This window comes from Aythya marila (assembly GCF_965140915.1).
Source record: "Aythya marila genome assembly, contig: HAP1_HAP1_SCAFFOLD_170, whole genome shotgun sequence".
Classification (NCBI taxonomy): Eukaryota; Metazoa; Chordata; class Aves; order Anseriformes; family Anatidae; genus Aythya; species Aythya marila.
Window position 1 is genome coordinate 131,380 of NW_028137300.1, and position 21,121 is coordinate 152,500.

The 21,121-nt window shown below is 40.7% G+C and overlaps 1 pseudogene across 1 annotated transcript in view; it reads left to right on the forward strand.

Moving 5' to 3' along the window:
• LOC309890932 (ATPase family AAA domain-containing protein 2-like) overlaps positions 1-11,778 on the forward strand; it is a 31,555-nt pseudogene extending 19,777 nt beyond the window's left edge. The window contains exon 4 of the transcript in view: positions 11,659-11,778. The product of the transcript in view is annotated as an ATPase family AAA domain-containing protein 2-like (transcript). The remainder of the gene's footprint in view (positions 1-11,658) is intronic.
• The last annotated feature ends 9,343 nt before the right edge of the window (positions 11,779-21,121 follow it).

The following is a 21,121-nucleotide window of genomic DNA, read 5'->3' on the forward strand; positions in this document are numbered from 1 at the left end:
TCTTCAAAGCAAAAGTAGAAAATGCAGTTCTTACTTGTTGCACTGATAGAGAAGGGGACTACTGTGAACAAAGACTTCAAAAGCGAATCCCCTAAGGCAACTGAAGTGACTGATGTTACAGAAATTAATTTTGATATATTTACAGTCAACAGAGAAATGTGGGGAGCTTTTTGTAATGCACAGATTCCTCCATGTCTTTTCTGTTTTGCAAAGAAAAGTGTTTGATGGTTGCTATTCACAGCTTCCATTCTTCACAGGTTTTTTGAATGATAACATTGCTCAGGAAAAAACCTGGTATCTGTAGGGGTACTGTCATTCCTAGTTCCTAGTTTTTACGTTTTTACCATATAATTTCAAGTCTAAGTTTGTGGTTTAAGTTATAATAAGGAAAAAAACAGTAGTTGAGTTAATCAGGTTAAAGATTATAGATGGAGAGGAACTTGGCATTAGGTGCTACAAACAGAATGGCAGTTAGCCTTGCCTTAGAAAAATTAAAATGGTTGACTAAAGTTGTTTGTTTTTTTTTCCCCAAAACATTGTGTTGACCAGCCAATTTGAATTTGGTGGTATTAAAGCTATCTGCAATAAGTTTTTCTGGTTTGGATTGTAGCTAGCTCCTCTAGGTGCTCCTGCAGAATAGTATTTTTTTAAATACCTTTCTTAGAAACAAACAAACAAAATCTCTTTTTAAATTTAACTTTCTTGCCGTCGTTAATGATGGAATTGCTCCACCACAGAGCATTCTTTTTCCACCTGAGAAGATTTGTATGGATTGGCGAGAAACACAAAGTGTTGGAGTTGGCCTATACAATCTTGGCAACACATGTTTTCTTAATGCTACCCTACAGTGTTTGACCTACACACCCCCACTTGCCAATTACATGCTTTCTCTTGAGCACAGCCAGTCATGTGAGTACTTTCTAACAGTATTTTGAATCTGTTGGATAGCTCTGAAGGTGAAAGAACAGCAGTGATTCTGTGAGATAAGCTTATTTGCCTGATTTTACCTGTAGAAGCTGGCTTTGAGCACCGTATTAGCAGTGGGCTCCGAATAGCATATGGAGTGCAATTAATGCACCATGTTTTATTTAGTTAGTTAGTTATTTGTTTGTTTGTTTATTAAAGGATCATTTATTGCTTCATGGGAATAATGAAGTGCATTGGACAGTAATGCATTTAGTAGTAATTTTGGAGAGTAATACATTTTGCAGCCTGTGGAGTTCACATTCCTGTCAGCCTTTACAACTGCGACTTTGCAGTAGTCTTTTAGATTTCTCATCACAAAATGCATTTGAATACAGGCTTAGTGGATATTTTTCTTCTGTAAAGTTGTGTGAAATGAAATGTTACAAGACTGTTGGGACATTGGCATCTTGGGAGAATAGAATGTAGCAAGGAGAGTGGATATTGTATCTATAGTTTAAATTGTACTTAGATGTTTGTAGTTATGGATATTTCGCTGGACTGGGATGCTTTGTTCTTTCACTCTTCAGGTCGTGAACAAGATTTTTGCATGATGTGCACGATGGAGACTCACATTAACCAGGCCCTGCATTGCACTGTTGATGCCATCGAGCCTACGCATGTTATCAGTAATCTCAGTCGTAAGTGGCTTCAGATGTGTTTCTTTTCGATAGCTTGTAATCTTCAAATAATTATTTGATGTGTCTAAGTGGTTTTAACACTCAAATGAAGAGAGATTCTAGAAATACAAGAATGATTTCATTTTTAAATGGGGTCAATACTATCATCTTCTTATTTAGGAATAGGACAACATTTCCGTTTTGGCAGTCAAGAAGACGCACACGAGTTCTTGCGCTATACTGTTGATGCTATGCAGGAAGCGTGCTTGAACGGAAGCACCGAGTAAGCATAAACAAGTTCACTTTCATACATTCTCTAGCACCTTCTAGTCCTTTATTTACTCTCAGAAATGATCTCTAGCACTTTTTAGTGCCTTATTTACTATCAGCAACGAAAGTCTACATCATCCTTGGTTTTCATCAAACTCTTTGAAGAGTTAACTCTGTGCCTTAAATCTTCTGAGGTCTGATTATAATTTATTTCCAGATTGGACAGATCTTCTCAAGCTACCACCATCATTCATCAAATATTTGGAGGATTTCTAAGATCGAGAGGTACTTGAAAAAATATTCCTGTCCTTAGAACTGATCTGTGTCTTTTGTCGGTAGTAAAGCAGTCTGTAGTTTGTCTAAAGTAGTATCTGTCAACAACTTGAATTTGGACAGTTAGTCTCCTTCACATAATGTTAAGCATTTATATTTTGCTTCCAGTGAAGTGCTTGAATTGCAAAGCAGTTTCGGATACGTATGAGGCATTTCTTGATATCACTTTGGATATAAAGGTAAGATGTTTTCTAAATATAATTCATGATGTTTAAGTACATGCATAACTTTCTAAATTAAACTTGTTTAACTTAAAAAACCAAACCACATATAATGTTAAAACGTAAGAGCTTGGTGGTGCTAAGGAAGTGGATTGGACTTTGTCCTTCTGTGGAACCCATGTAAATAGTCTCCACATTTGCATTGGGTTTAAGGGGAAGGAATTCTCTTTCTGCAAAAATGATAATGCTGTCATACTTCTTTGTTGTTCTACCTCAATATACATCTAATTGTTAGACTGATGAATTTGTCCCCAGTATTGATGACAAAGCACACTATAGATGCTGTCTAGGCTACTGGAAAAGTATTTGTTCCAAAGTCAAATGCCTTCCAGGTGAGGTCAATGCTGAGCATGCTCTTTCTGCCTCCTTCTTCACAGTGCTCCTAGTAGATCGCTTGAGTATGTTAGTAAGATTCTCTTATAAACTACTAGTGTGTCTCTGGAATTTTGAATTACGGTGACTTTACGCTCTTCTTTCTCGCTGCTCTAGGCGGTTTCGTCTGTTACCAGAGCTCTGGAACTCTTTGTGAAACCTGAAGAGCTGGATGGAGAGAATTGCTATAAACGTAGCGAGTAAGATTTTGACGGATTAGGTCTTAATCCTAGATGTCAGTTTTCTATGTTGCATGACTCTGTTGGACTACCTCTAAACTTTGGATCTACTTACAAGTTTTGTGGAAGTTTATAAAAGACTTGGATTTTTGTTTCTTTGGAGGGGGGAAGTCTTGTTCATAGGCATTCCCTATGGGTTTGCAATTCTCTGGCTTGTATTTTGCCATCAGAATTCAAAAAGAGGTGCTTTTGTTCTTTCTATTTATTAGCTCTCGACAGTACTTTTCTTGATGTAAACTGCCCAGTTTCCGTTGTTCTCTGGGCTAGTGGCTAATTTTCACTGCTTACGCCGTAGGTCCTACCTTGGAGCGGGCAATGTGTCAAACTGAACTATTTTGTTTCAAAGGATGGCAGATGGTTTCAGTGTCTTTCCAGACAAGCTCAGTACATGAAGACTTCCTACTGTTAAATGTCTCCCTCCTGTAGAATGACCATGTGCTTCTGTTGTATTTTTGATGTTGATAGTCGACCTATGTTGGAGATTATTTGCAATTTCTAGCCCTGGGGACCAAGGCTCTCTCGTTCCGCTTTCAGTATTTGTATTTCCCTTGAAAGCTGAAAGAATGTATCCAGGATTGGAGTTCAAATAGCCACTTTTGTAGACCAAGAAATGGTACCTTGCCATCCAACCTGGTAATACCCTTTCGTGAGAGATTCCTGTTCCCGCTATGCTCTGAGTTGTTGGGAAAATTGACCTTCTTCTCTGTATTAACAAACCTGACACGCAGTGCATGGGTTTATGAAAAGAAAAAAGACCAACCTATTATGCAAGTAAATATCATTCAAATAGCATAGGCATGCGTGAGACATTAAAAGGAGTTTGTTTTGGGGGCGAAAAAAGAAGATGCCTTCAAACACTTATCTCTGCTTGTTTTTAAGGTGTAAAAAGATGGTTCCTGCGTCCAAGAGATTTACCATACACCGTTCTTCCCAGGTTCTCACAATATCACTGAAAAGATTTGCAGATTTCACAGGTGGAAAGATCAACAAGGTATATTTACCACTGTAATGCAACTATATCATTGTGTAATGGGACATCCCCCAAAGCTGAAAGTTGTTAATATTTTCAGACAATAATTGTAGACTAACGACTATGGCTTATTCTTTCTCTTAATATCAATAAAGTTCCCGCTTGACAAGAAGCATATGCTTTCCTCTGAGAAGGCTGATTCATCAGGAAACAGTTCTCTGCAACTTCTAGTCTTAACCATTGTTTATGGGAAGACTTATTTGTAGTGAATCAAGAAATATATTCTAGAAATATATTCTAGAAATAAATTCTAGTCTGTGTTTTTTGGAAGTGTTTTTCTCTGGCTAGTCCACGAAGTACTCTGGGATAATTTTTCTATCTTCTTGGTGTCTCTTTAGGAGGTGAAATATCCGGAGTATTTGGACCTGAGAGCCTACATGTCGCAGTCAATGGGAGAACCACTGCTCTATGCCTTATATGCGGTGCTGGTACATCACGGTGTCAACTGTCACTCAGGACACTATATATGCTATGTAAAGGTAGAAGTCAACAGCATTTCTAACAGGGTAAAGGTTGTGCTGGCAAACCAATTAAAGCATGACTAGCAGCTACTGTTTCTAGGGAAAAAGATTTCATTATATTTTTATTGGACATGTGTGTATTTTGTTCCTATCCGTGATTTCAATTGGAAAACGTGCAATTCACCTAAAGAAATCGTTGTCTTTATTTGCAGGCTGGTAATGGACTTTGGTATCAGATGAATGATGCTAAAGTAGTGCGTACTGACATTAAAAGAGTTCTTGGTCAGCAAGCTTACATACTTTTTTATATCAGGTAATAACAAATCTTAAAATGTGTTCAGAAGAGATTTACTTTCCCGTTATTGATATTTTTATGTTTTGCAAGTGTTTTTCTTGCTATCCGGGGAGAAGATTATTATTTGTCTAATTCAGTTCTGTCTAACCTGAAATTCTCTGTGTCGTTTATTATCTTTTGTTGCTTGGCCTTAAACTGCAGCACTTGTGTAAATTGCTATCTATGTGTTATCTGTAGCTGGCTAATTTAGAGAAGGAGAGAAATGAAGGTCATCTGTGGTGTAAGAATGAATTATTGCTGTGCAAGTGATAGTCTTAGTAGGAAGACTGTTCTCTACTTTTCAGTCTGTAGTCTTGGCGAAGCCTTCTGTAGAGAAGGCTTCCATATCGTATGAGCTGTTCCTCTAAAATGATAGGATGGGATTTAATCCAAGAGTAGGCTGAAAGAAAAACTAAACTACGATCACTGCTCTTTTCTGAAGGCGCTATGATTTGACACTTGGAGAACGTGCGTTTTACTTGCCAGCTCCATCTTATCCCTGTTTATTCCCTCCTGGTCAGCAGGGGACTAATAGTAAGCAGGCTGGATTTATGGGACCACGACTTCTTCCTCATATGATTAAGGTAATTCAGGGAAGTGGGAGGGCAGATAACGGCACCAAACTGCTAGTGGGTTTGGGGTTTGGTGTGGGGTTTTTGGTTTGGTTTTCGGCATCTTAGTTTTGTTTTCCTTCCCACGCTGCAGCTTTCTTCACAGCCCTCATGCTACAGCCAGAGTCACTCAAACAGTGTTTACTGCTAAATTGTGCAGCCATGCGACTCCATTACTTTATACCTCCAAGACAGCTTTCTAAAGCACAGAGAGCTACGCTCTTTGACAATTTAAGCAGAGTGTACTAATCCTCAAATCATTTAAAAGAGGACTTGTTTTTCCTATCCTCGTCACTTTAGCTAAGACAGGGAAAACTAATTGTCTTATTCCTGAGCACCAGAACAATTATTTCAGGCTTTTCAGGGTATGTTTAAAGGGGAAAATAAATATATTTGGGAATAGCAGCAGGTAATGTTAAGTTGCTTGGCTGGTTTTCAAAGATGATGTTAATTTGATACCAATCTGCAGTAAACCAAAAGCAGGAATTGAATACGCTTATTGGACTTGCATTTATCCTTAAAGGGCAGTGTGTTTTTCTTTTTAGGTGTTAAGACCATTTGTAGAAACACTCAGTAGGAGAGTTTTGTGTTTCAAAATGTTACATGCAGTGTTTGCGTTAATCCATCTTGCAATTTCTTCTTTTTAAATACAGAATTCAAGCCGTTTAAATGGAAATGGATCCATAAAAGAGGACGCAAAGACCACTGGTGTCACCCTAAAAAGGCCATCTTCAGCACCACCAATGGCCTGTGTTCAAAACCAGGCAATTACCAGGCCTTCAATGACTGATACGTCAAGAAAACAGAAGATCACCATCAGTATTCACAATAAATTGCCTGCTCGTCAGACTGTGTCACAGCCTGACTGTCTTAGCAGTGCTGTGGAGGATGAAGATCTCTACCAGGCTGTTCCTTCATCCACAATTACAAATTCGGTAATGCAAATGAAGCAAATGCAAACAAACAAAAAAGTTTCTGATGAAATTTTTGTGGAGCCAACAGTGAATGAAAATCCTAAACTCAGCTCTGATAACACAGTCCCTTATGGTGCAGAATCTTCAGGAAAATCTGAGGAGGAGTCAAAGGGCTTATTTCAAAGGAATTGCAATGCAATGTCCTCTAATGGAATTTTGGTTGGAAAGGTAGTCCGTACATTGCAGCATTCCAACTCTTCCTGTCAGAATGCTGACAAAGGAAGATCCCAGCATGAGCTGCCAAAAACAGATTCACTAAATGGTGCTATTAGGTTAGTTAATGAATCTAAAGAAAACGGACTGAAACTTGATGATTCCACTTGCCGAGTTGAACATGTTAAACCTTCTGAGATGTTCTTTTCTAAAACAAATGGATTGCTTGAAACATAGATTTGCTCCATCGAGAATTTCTCACCTACGATGTATCCGGAAGTGTTTATTGTGTTCCTAATTCAGGTGAAATACTGAGAAAACACAGCACAAATGTGATCGTAAGACTTTGTCGTATTATCCCATTAGAATTTGCAGACCTGAGCTTACATTAGAACTTGTCAACTTAAGCTCAGCTGAGATAAAAATTCCTAATTTCATAAAGTAGATTTTGGGGGGTGAGTTGGGGTTATCTTTGAAGTGTAGATAACGCATACAACTCACAGCGGTCTTGCTTACCATTTAATGGAGACATTCTGACAAGACTAGTCCTCAGTACTACTACAAATAGTATTTTTTTGTCTGCTGACTTGTGCGTTTTAATTGCAGATGCCTGGAGCTATGCCTTCAGTCAATCGAGAAGTCATCACGGAGTCCCTCACAGCCAGCCAGCTGAACAGCTTGTCAGAGGAAATGAGGTAAAATGAGCACAGTCTTATTAAGAAAAGACTTTATGGAAGTTCGTTACAGTTTTATCTGTCTACTAATAGTACTTAATGGAAGGATTTAAATTAGTACAATTCCATACTGTGTGTCCAGTGTCACGAACAGAACTAATGATCAGCACTGAGCATATCACTCTGATGCAGGTTGGTGCCTCAAGGAGAACTTGTGTTCCTTTATAGAATGTTTTTCCATTTTTCTCCACTGTCTGGAGAAACATTGGCTGTTCCCCGCTCGCCCCTATGCCTTTTTTCTCAGAGCAGCAGGTGGAAGGAGACAGATGCGTTTGCTTTTTTAGTGCAATGGCTTCAGAAGCAAGAGGGGAAAAAACACTTTCTCTGGGAGCTGAAGAAGGTGTCCTAATCACAGGAGAGGTTTCTAAATGGCATATCTTTGCAAGCGTTCCTGTAGTCTGGAGGTTTTTGTTTGTTTGTTTGCCTTTGGAAGGTTTTACTCTTAATATTCACGTCCTTCAGCAGAAGTGAGAAATGGGTTTTTATTTTATGCAGTGTTGCGGAACCTCTGAAATCTCCTGGGAATGATGAATACCTCGCCCAGTACCAATGTGATGACCGTGGAGACAAGAAGAAACCAAGAAGATCAAAAGAACGTGACCTCATTTCAAAAGAAACCGTTTTGTCCGGCAAAGAGTCTTGTGAGCCTGGTGAGAAATTGCGGCAAACTTCCTCTCTCAAGTGTGACACTGAATGTAGCTCTAAAAACCTTTCCTCCTTAGCTATTGCAGATAGACGCCAAGATACAAAGGACAAGACTAAAACCACTGACAAAGAGCATTACCGAAGCAAGAGGGAACATGCTCCTAGTGAAGAGAAGGAGAGTCAAAAAGCAGGTCCTTCCAGCAAGAGGAGGTGTTCTCAGAGCGTGGAATTTGTTGAGCAAAAGAGTCACAAGCAGGAGTACTGGGAGGGAAGCAGGTACAGATCTTTCCCTCGTGAAAGAAACAGCCCTGAGAATGGCAGAAGAGCAGTCAAATATTCAAAGTACAGATCTGGCAGTGGAGGAAGATCAGAACAAGGTAGCAATAGATACTACCGATCCAAAGGGGAAAGAAGTTGGAGCAGAGAAAGATACTATCGAGACGAAGCACGGAGATGGGAAAGATGTAGCTATTACAATGATTACTATTCACCTCATGCGACAGGAGACAGTAGAGAGAGAAAGTTCTCTCACGGCGATGCAGCCTTTGACAGATCGACTGCAACTTACTACAGCAGGTCACATAAGCATTATCGTTACAAAAGCGGATGGCCTCACGGTTCCCTCTTGAGAGAGGAAGATGTACGTCGCTTTAGCACACCCCGAGCAGACTTGCATCGTTGCTCGGTACCTCAGCAACATTCCGGAAGACATTCTCGTGAAAGACATGCGCTTCCACCTGTGTCAGCTCATTTGGAGAACTGTCGCCAGAAAAATGAAACAGAAGGAAACAGAAAAAGAAAATATACCCGTGCAGAAGGTAGTGAAAGTGAAATAGAAAGGAAAGACAGAAAGATAGAAAAGGAGCTTTTAGGTGGTGAAAAAAATGTAAAAATATCACAAGTTCTGGAAGAAAAAGAAGTCTAAGGATAAAGATGGAGAGAAGGATTCCAAGTAAGCAAGGATTCCAGCATACTCCGCATTTTTTATCCTAATTCTTTTCTGGGTGCTTCTCATGTCTTCCTTTTTTTTTTTTTTTTTTTCCTGGTAGTTTCTAAGTTATTTAGATAGCATCAGCTGGCTGGGGATCATGTTGTTAGGTTGATCAGTGAAGACAGGAAAGCTCTTGCTGAATTGTGTCATAGCACTAGCTTTGGACCACATAGTTCGAATCACATCCGTACACCATTCCAGATTAGGTTAAAAGATTTTTTCTGCTTGCACGTATTCCAGAGCTAGCCATTGTTAATGATCTGTGTACAAACCAGGACCTATGGTCCTTCAATCTGATGGCTTAAGTTTGCTGCATCTAAAGTAAGTTGCGTGTGCACAAAGCACCACAAAATAGCTGGCATGCTGCAAATCATCACCTGTGGTAAAATAAATCAAGTTTCATATAGGCAACAAGTGCCACATCTTTTTTTCCCTTTTTAACTTGCATGTTTCTTTCAGACTTCATGATCTGTGTTTCTGTGCGCTTCACTTTGACAATGCCAATCGCAAGCGTAAGAAAAAGAAGAAAAAGGAGAAGAAAAAGAAGAAAAAGGAGAAACACCAGGAAAGCGAAAGGCTCCTTGGAACACTTAGATCCTCGTTTCCAGAAGATAACGCGGGAGAAGAAGGAAGAATCCCATCCTCCAGATGGCTCTTCATGTCAGTAATGCAGAAGTGAGAGCAGTAAACAACCTTACAAGGAAGGGAAGACTTCCAGTGCAGGCGAAAGCAAGAAATACAGCTCCATCACATCCAACAACTATACTAAAGGTAAGCGGCCGCAGCGTGTTTGAGGAATTCCTTTTATATTAATCTCGAGATTATTTCAAACAGTCTTGAAGTGCTTGATGACTTAACAGTCTGCAGATTTATTATCAAATCAAAAAAACCCCCGACTTGGTAGACTATTTTTTTCCCAGTTTTGAATGACCACTAGGAAAGAAGGCCTGAAATAAAGAGGTTAAAGGCAAATGGTTTTCATCTGGTTTGATGATGAAGTGGCAAACAAGAGGAAGAGTTGCAAGCTCCCTTCTTAAATTCAGTCCAGCCAAGTAGGAAAAGTAAATGTGGACAGCTGTATCTTGGCAAAGAAGATAGTAGGCAGCAAGGAGGTTTAGCAGTCAAGATGGAAGGTGATGCCATGAGGCTTACAGGCTAGTAATGTTCTAATGAATCGCAGCCTTCCTAAAAAAAAACCTGCCTGAATAATTCATGTGAATAACATACTACCTGCAGCTATTTCAGCTTCTTGCTGTACAGCTGAATGCCTTTTACGTAATGTTTGGAGAAGTAAAATCTTGGAAGAGGTTTTCATATCTTTTGCCCAGTTTGGATGATGAAGTAAATTGCCAGAGTCAGTAGATTCTGGCACTGACAAGCTTCTTCAAGCTTAAGAGCGAGTGCAATTGTTTCCAAGCATTTTTCTTTTCTGAGACAGGGAGCACCAGAAGTTGTCATCTTAAAATACGACATGGAGGGGAGGCTGGTTGTTCACACATTCTTGCCAACATTCATGCAATCTGTCCCATTATCAAGAACAAAATTAGGGACTGAACGGAGGTCTTTCAATTTCCAGTGTTGCAAAAATGGACTTTTTACGATACTAATGTCAAAAGAATCCTGATTGTACTGGACTGGAAGTATCTCTTCTAGCTGAAAAATCAGGAAGAGCACAGAAGAAAATGCCTCTGCTCTACTGCTCTTCGGGCTTCAGTGAATTCTCTGGCCAGCAGATGGCGAACTCGTTCTTTCTAAACCAGTCCAAAGTAGAGGAAGAAAGTAAACGTCTTGCATGCATTACACAAGCGCGGGGCATGGGGATCCCTGGGCTATATACGTGAAAGAGATGTTCGTTGATAAATACAGCAGTACCCACCCCACTTGGATACACTGCTTGCAAGGTAAGCAGGATAGGAGGGCTGTGCAAAGCAATTCTGTTAAATTGAGGAATTCAAGTATTTCGTCAAGCCTGAAGATACTAATTAGTTTCCTTTTGGGGAAGGTCAGTCTTTCAAAGCAAAGAAAAAATGTCTCTTAAGCAGGATTTTCTGAATGGTGGAATCTAATCTGAAAAACGACCACTTCCACATGTTAATTATTTGCTAGTTTATTATTTTTAATTTTCTACTGTATTGAAGCTCTCAAAGAAGCTAGGGACAGACTAGGAGCAACGGAGGACTTGTTAGAGTGCCTTTTCAACCGGAATCATGTTCCTTTGAATAAATGAACAAGGATAGCTAGTGACAATTTGTGATTTAAGGAAATTGCAGATACGTGAGAGAAAGAGCAGCATTAAAGCAGTTAAATTCCTGCATTCCTAAGTGTTCTCTCTAGCAAGTTTCTGAACGCTTCTGTTCTGTGGCTAGGATTTGGTCAGCTTTGATCACTAGTAAACCAAGGATGCCGTCCAGTCAAACCTTCAAATGACTGTAACTTACCTAAGGGCAACCATTTGCTATCAAAGCAGGTAGCTTTGTCCTACTATTCTGTACAGCTCACCAATTTTAGCATAGAATTCAAATGTAGTCCGTTTAATGGGAGGGCTTTGGAAGCCGCCTTCTCCAGTCAGTTCAGCCCTGTAGTCAGAGAGCAGATCAATCCGTGTACAGGGTTGTGACTTCTCTCTTTGGAAAGAAAACCAGTGAGCCAGACAGTTCCATGTAGACTATCACAGCAGGGAATGACATTTCTTCCCTTTGTCTTTCAGATGCAGAGCTTACTGCTGGAAGCCTTCAATACTCAGACTAAACCTACCATCAAATCCGACAACCTTTTTACCATCGAAACGCAACAACTTCTTACCGTCAAACCCAACAACGTCTTATGACTTCTTACCATCAAAAACCCAACAACTTCTTACAATTTCTTACCGTCAATCCCAACGTCTTCTTACCGTCAAAACCGACTGCCTTTTACAGTCAAAACTGACTGCCTTTTACCTTCACAACCGACGATGCAACCTCATCATGTTATAAATGAAGTCTCAACTCCCTCTGAATTTAGTAACATAAAAGAATATTTATAAAAGGCAAGTAAACAGCGCTGGGTGCGTGGGGAGTCTATGCTCTACCACCATGCGCACCCAACTGTCAAACTTTCCAAATATATAGAGGACATTGCTGTTACATATTTACAAGAAACCCAAGTACGCCTATACATATGGATATCCTATCCCCGCTTCATATTAGAATTCTCTTTGTGGCGGTCCTTGTGGGTGAAAGGCTCACGGTTTCCCCATCACCATTAGCAACCTTTTGTTCCAGACTGCAGGAGCGGCTTCGACTGTCTCCCTCTTCTTCTGCACATGCTCTGCCCACCACAAGGTTCCCAAAAGCAACAAAACGGGATTGCTTTTCCCGCGTTTCATTAACCCTTGAAACCACACTAATAATATTATTATCATATAACATAAAACAATAAATGTTAACAGTTCTAACCAGCAACCCCCCCAGCAACTTCCGTGCCTTGTGCCTTAACAGAGGGGAAAACAAGCAACCCCAGACAGCAGGGCGTTGCCTCAATCCCCCTTCTTTATTTCCTCTAACCTCTTTACATTCCTGATGACCTCACCGTTAAGAGTCTGATGTTATCATCAACCAGGAGGCTTTCCGACCCCCATTGCCACATTCCCAAATCTCTCCCTTCTTTATTAATATCAGCCATTTTTCTGACACAAATTACCACTCCATATATAACAATCCCTCCTCTTCTTTTGAATGTCATTAATTCGTGTCCTGGCTTTGAATTTGGCCAAGGCCAATTGAACCATAAAAGAATGCTTTCACAATATTCTCTGTAAGATTTATAAACAAGTTTTTAGCAATGGTTGGAATCCCATAGTTAGCTCGTGTTTCAATTTCATGATTCCGCAGGGTGTATAATAATTGTACTTTTCCCAGTTAACCCTCCTTCATTATTAGCTCTTACCTCTATCCGCCATTGATAGGGGACCTCTTTCAGCTTGTAACTGGTTATCTTATTGCTTTCATTACATCGAGCATACTCTGGTTTCCATAGCATAGGTTTAACAGGCATAGTAGTGTTTGTTCCTGAATTCTTCCCCTCCGGGTGTTAACAATACATTCACTACAATTCTGAGACCAATAACATGTAATTAGGAGAGGTCCGGTAAAGGCCATGTTACCCGGTGGTTATTACCCTAAGGGGTTGCAGCCCTTGGTAAACCTTCTTGAGCCACAGTACTGGTCCCTTCTCCGGTCTTGCCCTCTCCCTGATGCTTCTTAGGAAATGGTCCAGACTTACACACGCAATAGTTCTTCTATTTGCGTTCAACTTTTCCACGAGTTAGTGGGGGCTCGATTCAAAGCAGATAACCAATCATCTAGGTAAATTTTCCCACCTATTATTTTAAATTTTTCAGGTAATTCAAGATGTTGTGGGTATCTCTACTGGAGGTGGCACTCCCCCTATGGGATTTTGGGGTCCCCCAATCCTTCTATTAGGGCCTTTATATGAGTTTCCAATGATGGCTAATATTCTAATCAGTACAAGATTTAATATACATACAATTAGCATCCAAAGGGTAGCTATGCCCTGATATGCTTCAAGTTCTTTTAAGCTTAACTTTCGGATCTCCAGAAGTAGACTCAACCTTCCAGGTTCCTGTTACGGGTCCCTTTACTCGTGATGCATGTGTTCACCCCTTTTCCACCGTTCTTCTAGCCGTCTCTTTCGTAGTTCAGTAAAGTCCACCTGTATTCTCTCAAATGGTCGATATGCAATTCGTCTTCCTCCAGCAGGTGCTTGCCTAATCACCTTCTTATTCACCTTTTGACATGTTAAGCATCCTTGGATGGTTTGTTTGGCTATCTCATATATTCCTACAGACCCATAAAATTTTAGAAATTGATCACTCAATGCTTTTGTTCCCCAGTGGGTTTGTAGGTGTAGCTGTAAAAGTAGACACCTAGTTTGTTCCTTTGGCAGTATTTCTCTTCCATCAGGCAGAATCCATTTTCCTTCTTTCAGTTCTGCTCCTATGGTCTTTATAATTTTTATTTCTGCTTCTGTATACTTTTTCTCTTGTGTCCCTTTTCCGTTATCCGTTTCTTGTAGGGTGAGGACTACATCATGCTTCCTAAGAGCTGCTTCCCTAGCTTCTCTATCCACTAGGTTATTCCCTCTTATGTGGAAGGCAGTTCCCTTTTGATGTCCTCTGACATGTACCACAGCAATCTCCCTAGGTCCTCTCAGTGCCTGCAATATTTGAGTAACTAAAGTTTGGTGAATCAGCCCTTTTCCCTGTGTGCCTATGAGTCCCCTTTCTTCCCAAATTTTCCCAAATGGGTGGACTATTCTATAAGCATATTTAGAGTCTGTATAAATAGTGCCACTTTTTCCTTTCAATAGTTCTAGGGCTCGTAATAATGCATAAAGTTCACATGCTTGAGCGGACCAGGCAGCGCTGAGTGGTCCTGACTCTATTAGGACCATATCCCCATTTACGATGGCATACCCTGATCTTCTTTTTCCATCTACTACTTTGGATGATCCATCAATAAATAATTTTTCCCCTGTTTCTAATTCTGTCTCCTCGAGATCGGGTCGGATTTTGGTTTGCAATTCAATCACTTCCACGCAGTTATGTTGTAGTTCTGTTAGGGGTTCCCCATATCGAAATTGTGCAGGGCTCTGTGCAGCAGCTATTTTTCATTCTAAATCAGGGGAGTCGATCAGGATGGCCTCATCCTTCAGCATCCTACTATCAGTTAACCATTTTTCAGCCTTCTGCTGGAGTACTCCCCTAACATTATGTGGAGTATATATCTTCAGAGGTGCCCTACAAGTGACTTTTCTAGCTTCCTCAATCAGTAAGGCAGTAGCCACAATAGCCTGGAAGCACACTGGCCACCCCCTCCTCACAGGGTCTAATAGTCTGGAACAATATCCCACAGGTTTCTTGATTCCTGCCCATTCTTGACTTAGCTGTAATTGCAACTAACATATGCAGTTTGGTTAGAAACATTTACAAATAAATAAAAGGGTCTTTGTAAATCTGGGAGGCTCAGCACTGGCGCTTCTGTTAACGTTTTCTTGATCAACCTCAACTTTTCCTCATCTTCCTCGTTCCACTTAATTTTTTCTCCAGTCAATTTTTCATATAAAAACTTTGCCTTTTCACTAAACCCTTCAATCCAGGGTCTACAATATCCCAAGAGCCCGAGCAGTTGCCTCACTTCCTTCTTCGTTTTGGGTGATGATAGGGCTAAAATCCCAGATACCCTGTCAGCATCCGATTTTTTCTTTCCTTGGCTAAGCCCATGTCCTAAGTACCTTACTTCTTTTTCCACGAATTGTAATTTAGATTTTGAGACCTTCAACCCTTTTTCCCTAAGAAATTAAGTAATTCGATAGTGGTTCTCCGTGTCTCTTTTTCAGTCTCCCCAGCTATTAATAGGTCATCCACATATTGCAACAATTTCACTTCCCCCTTTACCTCAAAAACTTGTAATAATTTTTCTGAGGTTTGGCCAAATAACTTTGGGTATTCAGTAAATCCCTGAGGAAGTACAGTCCATCTAAGCTGTTGTCGCCTTCCTGTTTCAGGGTCTTCCCATTCAAAGGCGAAGTAATTCCAAGACCCTTCACTTAATGGGCAGGCCCAGAAAGCATCCTTCAAATCTATTACACTATACCATTTATGCAGAGGTGTTAGGTGGTTTAATAAAGTATATGGGTTAGCCGCCACTGGAAATTTGGTTATGGTTCGCTGATTCACAGCCCTAAGATCCTGAACCAACCTGTATGATCCATCAGCCTTTTTTACTGGCAAAATGGGGGTATTATGTGGGGACATACATGGTTCCAGCATCCCCTTTTGGAGCAACCTGTCTATAACTGGTGTTATAAATGGCTAAATCCCCAAATAGGATTATAATCAACGTTTACAATTTATTAAAGGAATAGAAGTAAGCAAACAGTGCTGGGTGTGCCAGGAGTCTCCGCTCCACCTAGACGCACACCCGTTACATCAAGATGATGATTTTTTTTTGCTCCTAGACTAATACATATTCATTACTACTTCTAAAAAAAGCAGGGTTATTATAATTAGTTCCAGAATCTGAACCCCCCTACTGGAGCATGCGTATCAGTCTCTGGTGGTCCTTCTGGGGGTCTCTGGGGGTCTCCCATACTGAAGGCTCATAGTCTTCCTCTCAGGCTTTTTTTCTTGTCCTTCTTCTTTGTACTTCTTGGGTGCATGTCAAAAGCTTGCACAGCGTTCCCTGCAAGCTTTGTCTTGTAGCCGTCCTTCAGCTTTTCCCTTCTCCTTCATCTCCTGGCCAGATATCAGGGGCTTGCATAGTGTCCCATGCAAAAGTCGTAATAGTTAGCAGTTGTTCTGAAACCCCCGGATATCAGAGACTTCAAGGAAAAAACTTACGAATACATTTTCCTTCAAGCTCTCTATTGACAAGAATTGTTCAAACATTCCTCACACTGGTTTGAGTCCTCTTTTCCCCTCCAGTGGGATAGGATATTACCTAATCCTTATTGGCTGTTGTGGATCCACTATTTCTACTACCAAGGGTTCCATATCTAATTTTTCTGAATCTCCCTCTTGGTACCATACCTGTGGGTCTATTTCTCCCTCATCTTCTTGGGTTAGGGTATATAGCTGAATTTTAAATTCTCCCCCCTGGCTCTTGATTTCCAACCCTAATCTTATTATTAAGTCCCTTCCTAATAGATTGTGCTCAGCCTCAGGCACCAGCAATAGGTCATTGAGACATAGTTTCTTTTCTGATTCTATTTCTATATTTTCCAATATAGGAACCTTAAAGGGCTCCTACTACCATGGTATTCCCCTTTCCTTCCTTAACCCCTTTTGGTAATTTTCTCATAGGTGATTTCTCTGCTCCAGTATCTACCAAAAAATACACCTCTTCCCTCTGGGGACCTATTAATAATTTTATCAAGGGCTCATTCGATGTTCGGGTCCCCAAAAGATATAGCCCCTGACACCCCTAGTCTTCCTTCAACATTTCTTCATCCTGTTTCTTTTTTCTACAGTTCCTCTGAAGATGCCCCTTTTTGCCACAATAGTAACAGATAAGGATTCTATCTTGTCCATTCCATTTATCCATGGGTTCTCTTTCACCCTGTTTTTCTCCTGATCCTTTCCTGCTTTCCTGTCCACTTTGTTTTTGACTTTCCCTTATTGCTGCCACAAAAACTTGCTTTTGCCTTCTGTTTTTCCCCATCTCTCCTCACATAGACCTTTTGTGCTTCCCTCAATAATTCTTCTAATCCTTTTTCATGCCAGTCGTCAAGTTTCTCCAATTTCTTTCGGATGTCTTCCCAGGATTTTGCTACCAACTGGGTTCTCAACAGTGCCCCTCCTGCAGGGGAATCAGGATCTATCCCCAAGTACATCTGAAGGCTTTTTCTCAGCCTGTCTAACCCTTCAGTTGGAGATTCGTCTCTGCACTGACACTCGTTAAAAGCTTTATTTATATTTTGTCCCCTTGGAACCGATTCCTTTATCTCTTGTATCATTATGGTCCTAAGATCCCTCATATTTTGCCTCCCCTGAGCAGCCTGATGATCCCACTTAGGGTTGGTATTTGGCCATTTCACATCCCCTGGAGGACCTCCCTGATTTTGTCTTTCCCACAGTCTCATTCCTGCTTGCCTGATCATTCCTCTTTCTTCTATAGTGAAGAGGATTCCTAATATGGACTGCATTTCTTCCCAGGTATACGTGTTTGGACCTAGGAACTGGTCCAATCTTTCGGCAACTCCTAAAGGGTCATCTAAAAGGTTTCCCATTTCCTTCTTAAAATTTCTTACATCTGACGTGTTCAAAGGAACCACTACAAACCCTATTTCCCCCTGGTGCCCCCCAAGGGGTACCTTCCTCAAAGGTGATTCAAAGATTGAAGCCGAAATTCCTTGAAGTGGTATATTCTTTATTGCAGCGCTGGATGCACGGGGGATCTCTCCACCTATCATGCATACCCAAAGCGGAAAGCAGTCTTGAATTTATACAATCAATCTATTAATGTTCTACAAGCGCCTATACATATTCATCACCTATCCCCACCTTCCCTCGTTTCTCATGCTAATTAGCTTTTTGGCACCTTGCACCTGTGTATAGCCTCCCAAGAATTGCAGGCAGGGGTCTTTGGGATGTGGGCAGTGGTCTTTGGGAGGAAGAGCCCGAGTCCTCCTCACAGTGTACTTTTCACCATTGGTCAGAATTCTGCTGGGTTGGCATGTTTCTGAATTGCAAGAGCTGGCTTTTGCTGATTCTTCTGTTTGTTGTATCTTTATCATGAATTCCAATGTTCTGTTTTGAGATTTATAGTCCTTACATCTGTTTCTCTGTCTGTCTGCCGCTTCCTTATCGGGGGATTGTCCTTGCCTCCCCAATGTCTATTGCCCTTGCCTCCCCAATGTCTCCTTAATCAATCCCCCCTTTTCTTTTCCCATGCAAATTCTTTTGCATCAGATTTATTATTCGCAGTAACACAACAAAGCAGGCATCTAAACAACATGTACACAAATATTCCTAACACCACTAGCGCAATTAGAGCAATGAAAACTTGTTTCAACCATTGGAAATTGGGCAACCAGGAGGTTAACTTATTCCATATTTCACTAAAATTCCATGAAAGATCATCTTTACTGATTTCATGTATGATCTTTGTTTGCTTCCCTATTTCTTCCAGGTCAGCAGAGATTCTTCCGCTCTGATCTACATACAGACAACAACTTGTGTTTATTACTGTACAGACTCCCCTTTGAACGGCCAATAACAAGTCTAGGGCCATCCGATTTTGTAATGCTACCTGTGATAAGCTAGATATCTCTTCTTGTTGAGCCTTTATAGCATCCGGAGTTTTGTTTTCTAACTTCTCTATAATTGCAGAAATATTAACTATTGCCTTTTCCAATTCACTCACTCCTAACCATGGGATAAACCATCGAACAAAACTATGAAAAGCGGTGGGTCTCTCTATCAACGGATTGTTAATTTGTCGTCTGATTCTCCTGCTATGATCACTCAAGTAACCATCATATTGGGGACTGCTGCTCCAAGAGTGCAAGTTCCCTTCCAATTCTCGGGCAAGACCTTATGGGCTGTATCATTGCATAGCCAATACCACCCTTTTCCTTCTGGAACCGGCCAGCTGGTTGAATTTGCCCAACCGCTAGTCGTACTAATATCAATTGTTCGATCACAAGATGTCTGATTTCCCACAGAAGTAGTATTCGTATTTATACAATCCTGTTTTCCCATGCCCTTAGGCAGGTTACACCTTTGTACACATGCATAGTAAGATTCCAACGGCAGGAAGCTACTCACTTCTAGTTCCAAAACTTCTTCATATTTTCGACCCCAAGATGTGTTTTCCCACAAATTAGTCCAAGATAAATCTGCAGGCAAGGGAATCCCGATTAACGATACACTCTTATTCCCATGCTCTGGCAGATGGGTGCATACCCAACATCTCGTCTTATTAATTACTTGAGATATTGTTTGTATCAGGGACAGGTGTAAGTTCTCAACCCAAGTTGCCCACCCCAAATCCGAGAACATCACCCCCGCAATCATTAGGATCTGGAAAACTGCAGTTTTGCTGGTCCAATTGGGGTGGTGCTCCATATCCTCGCCGGGGCCTTCTTCACCCTTGAATAGTGGATCCAAGCTGCTTGCTCCTTAATCTTAATGGCAGCGTGTGTTGTCAGTAATACCTGGTATGGTCCCCTCCACTTCCCTTCCATTTTTCCTCTAGGGGTTGTCCTGAAAAAGTCTTTATATAATCCCCAAGCTTAAAGGGGTGGATTGGTTGATCCAACCCTCTAGCCCTGGTCCCTAAAACAAATTTATGTACTTTCTTTAATTGTTTCTGAAGTTCAGATATATAAGCATATAAATATTCTGATCCTAACTGCGTTAGGTCTTCTCCACTAAATAGAAATTGATACGGCCTTCCATATAAGATTTCAAAGGGACTCATATTCCCTTTTATTTTAGGTTTCACTCTGATTCTAAGTAATGCTAAAGGGAGGGATTGAGGCCATGACAAATTAGCCGATTTTAGCTATTTGTTGTTTAATTAAACGGTTCATTTTTTTCTACCTGTCCACTTGCCTGCGGTCTATAAGGAGTATGCAGCTGCCAATCTATCTTTAGAATCTTACTTATCTGTTGTACCACTTGCGCACAAAAATGTGAACCTCTATCAGAAGACATTGCTACTGGAATCCCAGAGCGTGGTATTACTTCATTTAACAAGACTTTAACCACTTCTCTTGCTTTGTTTGTTCGACAGGGAAAGGCTTCAGGCCATCCTGAAAACGTGTCAGTCAGAACCAGTAAATCACGATACCCCCCCTTTTCTAGGGAGTTCTGAAAAATCAATTTGCCACCGTTGCCCCAGATAATTTCCTTTATCGATTATTCCAAATTTTATTCTATTCTTGGTATTGGGGTTATTGTGTAAGCAAATGCTCCATTGTTGAGTTACTTGTTTTATCATTGTATATAAATTTCGTCCCACTAATGTCTGACTCAGGCTCTTATGCAATATGTCAGCCCCCGGTGTGTTTTATTGTGTTCTGTAAGAACTATGGGCCATGTCAAATTAGAGGGTATTATTACGCAGTTATCTTTTAAATATACCCATCCATCTGGTTTCATTTTACCTTTCAAATCTTCAATTAATTTTAAGTCTTCTTTTATATAATTTGGCTTTTGGTTCATGTATATAGTTTGGATTTTACCATCTGGTATCAAAGACCATACCTTCACTTCAGTTATTTCAGCTGCCCGCTTAGCCTCCTGATCTGCCAATCGATTTCCAATTTCAAAATCGGCGTTCCCCTTTTGGTGTCCCCGACAATGCATGATAGCTACCTTTTCTGGTTGTTTTATAGCCCCTAACAATTTTAAAATTTCTTCAGCATGTTTTATCTGTTTTCCCTGAGCAGTCAGCAATCCACGTTCTTTCCAAATCGCTCCATGAGCATGTACCACGCTGAATGCATATTTAGAATCTGTCCAAATATTGATTTTCCATCCTGCTGCTAGTTCCAGCGCTCGCGTAAGAGCAATTGTCTCTGCTTTCTGGATGGATGTCCCAGGGGGTAATGGTTTGGACGCGATTACCTGTTGAGTGGTTGTAACGGCGTACCCTGCCTTA